Source organism: Gopherus flavomarginatus, chromosome 6 (assembly GCF_025201925.1).
Source record: "Gopherus flavomarginatus isolate rGopFla2 chromosome 6, rGopFla2.mat.asm, whole genome shotgun sequence".
Lineage (NCBI taxonomy): Eukaryota > Metazoa > Chordata > Testudines > Testudinidae > Gopherus > Gopherus flavomarginatus.
The window spans coordinates 102,561,984-102,568,418 of record NC_066622.1 but is presented as its reverse complement, the minus strand read 5'-3'; the positions used below and the strand labels follow the sequence as shown (position 1 = coordinate 102,568,418).

Here is a 6,435-nt window from a genome sequence, read left to right as displayed (position 1 = left end):
TGCTGACCTCTCCTTGGCAGGTTCATCTAGCGGTACTTGCCAGTACCCCTTGGTTAAGTCTATTGTAGAGATGAACTGGGCACGTCCCAACTTTTCCAATAGCTCATCGGTGCGTGGCATTGGATAGTTGTCCGGACGAGTTACAGCATTTAGCTTACGGTAGTCCACGCAGAAGCGTATTTCCCCATCTGGTTTGGGTACCAGAACCACTGGAGATGCCCATGCACTGGTAGATGAGCGGATTATACCCATCTGTAGCATGTTCTGGATCTCCCGTTCTATAGCAGCTTGGGCATGAGGAGACACTCGGTAGGGTGGGGTTCTGATTGGGTGAGCATTACCTGTATCAATGGAGTGGTATGCCCGTTCAGTCCGTCCTGGGGTGGCTGAGAACAATGGGGCGAAGCTGGTGCACAGCTCCTTGATTTGCTGCCGCTGCAGACGTTCCAGAGTGGTTGAGAGGTTCACCTCTTCCACGCTACCGTCTTTTTTTTCCGTCGTAGTAGACACCGTCAGGCCACTCAGCATCATCTCCCTGGACTGTAAACTGACAAACCTGTAAATCTCTGGAATAGAAAGGCTTGAGAGAATTAACATGGTACACTTTAGGCTTTAGTGAGGAATTGGGAAATGCTATGAGGTAGTTTACAGCTCCCAGGAGCTCTTGGACCGTGAATGGCCCTTCCCATGATGCTTCCATCTTATGGGCCTGTTGCGCCTTCAAGACCATAACCTGGTCTCCTACCTTGAAGGACCGATCTCTGGCATGTCTGTCATACCAGGCCTTTTGCTCTTCCTGAGCATCCTTTAGATTCTCTCTAGCAAGGGCTAAAGAGTGTCGGAGGGTGCTTTGTAGGTTGCTTACAAAGTCCAGAATGTTAGTTCCTGGAGAAGGCGTAAACCCCTCCCATTGCTGCTTCACCAACTGTAATGGCCCCTTAACCTCGTGACCATACACAAGTTCAAATGGTGAAAACCCTAAACTGGGATGTGGTACAGCCCTGTAGGCAAACAGCAACTGCTGCAACACTAGGTCCCAATTATTGGAGAATTCGTTGATGAATTTTTCGTATCATGGCCCCCAAAGTTCCATTGAACCTTTCCACCAGGCCATTGGTTTGATGGTGGTACGGGGTGGCAACCAAGTGATTCACCCCATGAGTTTCCCACAGTTTTTCCATGGTCCCTGCCAGGACCTGAATCTGTAAGGATGTCAGAGGGCCAACCTACCCTGGCAAAGATGTCTGTTAGGGCCAGGCACACAGTGTTAGCCCTGGTGTTGCCTAGAGCGACTGCTTCTGGCCATCGGGTAGCAAAGTCCACTAAAGTCAGTACGTACTGCTTTCCTCTGGGCGTCTTTTTTGGGAAAGGGCCCAGAATATCCACAGCTACTCGCTGAAATGGGACCTCAATTATGGGGAGTGGCTGGAGAGGGGCCTTGACCTGGTCTTGAGGCTTTCCCACTCTTTGGCATACCTCACAAGACCGGACATACTTGGCAACGTCCTTGCCCATCCCCTCCCAGTGGAAGGACTTCCCCAACCGGTCCTTGGTTCTGTTCACCCCAGCATGCCCACTGGGATGATCATGGGCTAAGCTTAAGAGCTTCCCCCGATACTTAGTTGGAACCACCAACTGTTTTTGCGGCTGCCATTCTTCCCGGTGTCCACCAGAAAGAATTTCCTTGTATAAAAGTCCTTGGTCTATAACAAACCGGGATCGATTAGAAGAGCTGAGAGGCGGTGGGGTGCTCCGTGCCGCCGCCCACGCTTTCTGAAGGCTGTCATCTGCTTCCTGCTCAGCCTGGAACTGTTCCCTTGAGGCTGGGGTCACCAGTTCTTCCTCAGACTGTGGACTTGGGCTTGGTCCCTCTGGAAGCGATGTAGGTGATGGGGTTGTTTCCGTTGCTGGTGAACCGCTCTCCGCTGGTGCACCTGAGGGTATTTCAGGCTCTGGCTGAGCCTTTTGGGTATGGCTGTCTTTTGCTTCTGCCAGTTCTGGCTCGCTGGCGCCCTCTGGCGTTGAGTTTGAAGATGGGGTTGCAATCGCTGGTGCTGGTTGCTGTTCCAGTTCCGGGCCTGGGACTGGAGGTGCTGTGGCTGTTTCAGTGGTTGGCATGGAATCCGGGTCCACTACCTCTGTCTGGGTCTCTGGTAACACAGACGGGGCCTCTGTGGACGGCTCAGGAACAGGAATGGGTCTGGAAGCTTGCCTGGTTTGGCTACGTGTAACCATTCCCACTCTCTTGGCCCGCCTCACCTGGTTGGCCAAGTCTTCCCCCAGTAGCATGGGGATAGGATAATTGTCATAGACTGCAAAAGTCCACATTCCTGACCAGCCTTTGTACTGGACAGGCAGTTGAGCTGTAGGCAAGTCTACAGCTTGTGACATGAAGGGGTAAATTGTCACTTTGGCCTTTGGGTTGATGAATTTGGGGTCAACGAAGGATTGGTGGATAGCTGACACTTGTGCCCCCGTGTCTCTCCACGCAGTAACCTTCTTTCCGCCCACTCTCAAATTTTCCCTTCGCTCCAAGGGTATTTGAGAGGCATCCGGGCCTGGGGATCTTTGGTGTGATGGTGGTGTAATGAATTGCACTCGCATGGTGTTCTTGGGACACTTGGCCTTGATATGTCCCAGTTCATTACACTTAAAGCATCTTCCATCTGATGGGTCACTGGGCCGAGGTGAGTTACTGGAGACTGGTGAGGTTGAAGGGTAGGGTATCTGTGGCTTTACTTGGGTGGTATGTGGGGTCTTTGGCTGTCCTCGGTTGTAGGGTTTATGGTCTGTGTGCCCCTTGGGGTAATCGTTCCCCTTGACAGTAGCTTTCTTGCTTTCTGCCAGTTCCATCCATTTGGCTCCAATCTCCCCCGCCTCAGCGATATTCTTGGGGTGTCCATCTTGTATGTACCGTGTGATGTCTTCAGGAACACCATCCAAGAACTGCTCCATTTGTATGAGGAGGTTCAGTTTTTCCAAGGTTTGAATGTTGTTTCCTGTTAGCCAGGCCTCATAGTTTTTGCAATGTAGTAGGCGTGTTTGGGAAATGACACCTCTGGTTTCCACTTTTGGGTTCTGAAGCGCCGACGGGCATGATCTGGGGTTATCCCCATCCTGTATTTGGCCTTGGTTAGAAAAAGTTTATAGTCATTCATTTGGTGCTTAGGCATTTCAGCTGCCACCTCTGCTAAAGGTCCACTGAGCTGTGACCTCAATTCTACCATGTACTGGTCTTGGGAATGCTGTACCCAAGACAGGCTCTTTCAAAATTTTCCAAGAAGGCCTCGGTGTCATCACCTGCCTTGTAGGTGGGAAATTTCCTGTGCTGTGGAGCAATATTTGGCGCCGGGTTGTTAGGGTTGGCTGGCACATGCAGCCCAGCTTTTACCAACTCCAGTTCATGTTTTCTCTGTTTTTCCTTCTTTTCATTCTCTTTTTGTTGTTTTTTCCATTTCTTTTTGTTGTTTTTTCATTTCTTTTTGGTGTTTTTCCATTTCTCGGTGGTGGGCCAACTCTTCTTCTGCTTGTTTCCTTCGGTAGGCTATCTCTTCTTCTTCTAGTTTTCTTTTGTGTGCTGCCTCTTGGGCTGCCTGTTCTCTTTGGAAGGCTGCCAGTTTCATGCTTTCTTCCTTTTCTTTCATCTCCATCTGTCGCCTGTGTTCAGCTTCTTTGATTTGTCCTTCGGCGTCAATTTTTGCCTTAGAAGTCATGGTTCCTGTTTTCTTGTGTTGGGGTGCCCTCCGGTGTTTATCTTCTGAACTGCAGGTTCTGTTGCCTCCTGAAGTCTGCCTAGCAACAGTGCTTTTTTCCTTTTCTCTCTCTAGCTAACGTTCAATGAAAGGAAACCAGAAAAACCACTTTATTTGCATGCCTATAAGTGCTGGTACGACTCTCAATGGGAGTGCTATTGTGACAAAAGACTGTTAATAGTCCTTAACGACTTCTGCTTAACATGCAAGCCACAAACTGCCAGAGAAAGCAGAAAAAAAAATTTCTCTCTGGTTCCCTTTTAAAACCAAACTGTTTCTCTCTGCTAAAAAGCCCTTAGCAGAGAAAAGAAAAATATAATATTTCTACTGGCTTCTGGGTTCTGTCTATATCCCACCGCTGCCACCATGTAATAACCTTAGTCCCAGATTTGGACCTTAGCGTCCAAAATATGGGGGTTAGCATGAAAACCTCCAAGCTTAGTTACCAGCTTGGACCTGGTACCTGCTGCCACCACCCAAAAAATTAGAGTGTTTTGGGGCACTCTGGTCCCTCTGAAAAACCTTCCCTGGGGACCCCAAGACCCAAGTCCCTTGAGTCTTACAACAAAGGGAAATAATCCTTTTTCCCTTTCCCCCTCCAGATGCTCCTGGAGAGATACACAGACACAAGCTCTGTGAAACTACACAGAGTGACTCCCCCTCTCTGCTTCCAGTCCTGGAAACAAAAAGTACTTTCCTATTCCCCCAGAGGGAATGCAAAGTCAGGCTAGCAATCCAACACACAAATCTCCCCTTGATTTCTTCCTCCCACCAATTCCCTGGTGAGTACAGACTCAATTTCCCTGAAGTAAAGAAAAACTCCAACAGGTCTTAAAAGAAAGCTTTATATAAAAAGAAAGAAAAAATAAGTACAAATGTTCTCTCTGTATTAGATGATACAACACAGGGTCAATTGCTTAAAAGAATATTGAATAAAACAGCCTTATTCAAAAAGAATACAAATCAAAGCACTCCAGCACTTATATTCATGCAAATACCAAAGAAAAGAAACCATATAACTTACTATCTGATCTCTTTGTCCTTACACTTGGAAACAGAAGACTAGAAAATAGAACTACTTCTCCAAAGCTCAGAGAAGGCAGGCAGCCAGAAAACAAAGACAAAAACACTCAATTCCCTCCACCCAAAGTTGAAAAAATCCGGTTTCCTGATTGGTCCTCTGGTCAGGTGCTTCAGGTGAAAGAGACATTAACCCTTAGCTATCAGAGCAGGGGCAGTGTGCTTGGGGAGGAGGCAGAGCAGAGGTGAGCTGGGCTGGGGAGGTGTCACACAGCTCCCGGGGGGGGGGGCCCTCAGGGCGGAGGTCGGAGTGGGGAGCTGCCGCAGGGCTAGGGGTGGGGGCGCAAGGTGGAAGTTTCGCCTAGGGCGCGAAACTTCCTTGAACTGGCCCTGTGAATACCCAGGAAGTATGAGGACAAAATGAAAATTTGATGGGCTATGTACCAGTTCCCTAATTTTATTGTTTCTGCACAAAGGGAAGGGGATCTTGCTCCTCCTTGGAGATTATAAAGTAAATACTGTCTCTGTTGTCTGTCACGATCTTCACAGATTGGCCCTTGATCATGGGAATGAAGTGTCTGCAGGCAAATCTGACCACTCTGAGTTCCAGGAGGTAGATTTGGAGAGTGGACTCCTGTTCGAAGATGAGCTTCCCATCTTACAAGAGCTGCATATGATGCTATGGTGGGTAAGGAGAGCGAAGGAAACTCCAGCACAGACATTGTCTTGGTCTTTTCAGTAACGCTAGAATCTCATGAAGGACTGATATTAGTTTATTCAGAATGTGTTTGCTGGGTTTATAAACTGTTCTCAACCCTTGGAAGCAGTGTATATATGCAACTTGGCATAAAGTGTGACAAAGGTGACAGCTCACATGGAGTTGCAGACAAATTCTGGCTGTTTGTGGGCTCATTTGGACCTGCAAATCAGATTTATTATTATTATAAACCTATTTCTCAACAGGGAAACACTAGATGTCATCACATAGTGGTGGTAGCTGCTCATCTATGACAGTCAGGAGTAATCCTCTTTTCTTATCTTGGGAATTGGCTCCTCAAGGACCCCTCAGACAACTAACTTCTTTCTGCAGTGAGGAAAGCTATGGTAGTATTTGATGAGCTCGGACAATTCAACAAAGTAGAAGTCCACTTTGATACTTATACAACAAGTAAAGGTATTAGGAGCCTCCTTAGGTGCATCATGATCTAGAGCTTCCCTGATGAGAGAAAGGTTTATAATAAAAATAAATCTGTTCTCAACCCTTAAAAGCAGTGTATATGCAACTGGGCATATTCACCACTGATAGTCAAAGATCAATTAATTGCAAAAATTAGGCTATCCCATCATACCATCCCCTCCATAAACTTATCAAGCTGAGTCTTGAAGCCAGATATGTCTTTTGCCCCCACTGCTCCTCTTGGAAGGCTGTTCCAGAACTTCACTCCTCTGATGGTTAGAAACTTTCGTCTAATTTAAAGTCTAAACTTCCTGATGGCCAGTTTATATCTATTTGTTCTTGTGTCCACATTGGTACTGAGCTTAAATAATTCTTCTCTCTCCCTAGTATTTATCCCTCTGATATATTTATAAAGAGCAATCATATCTCCCCTCAGCCTTCTTTTGGTTAGGCTAAACAAGCCGAGCTCTTTGAGTTTTCTTTCAT

At 47.3% G+C, this 6,435-nt stretch overlaps 1 protein-coding gene across 2 annotated transcripts in view; it reads right to left on the bottom strand.

The window, feature by feature from the left end:
• The window catches only part of PCDH15 (protocadherin related 15), a 1,406,570-nt gene that overhangs the window by 242,182 nt on the left and 1,157,953 nt on the right, over positions 1–6,435 (bottom strand). The window lies entirely within an intron of this gene.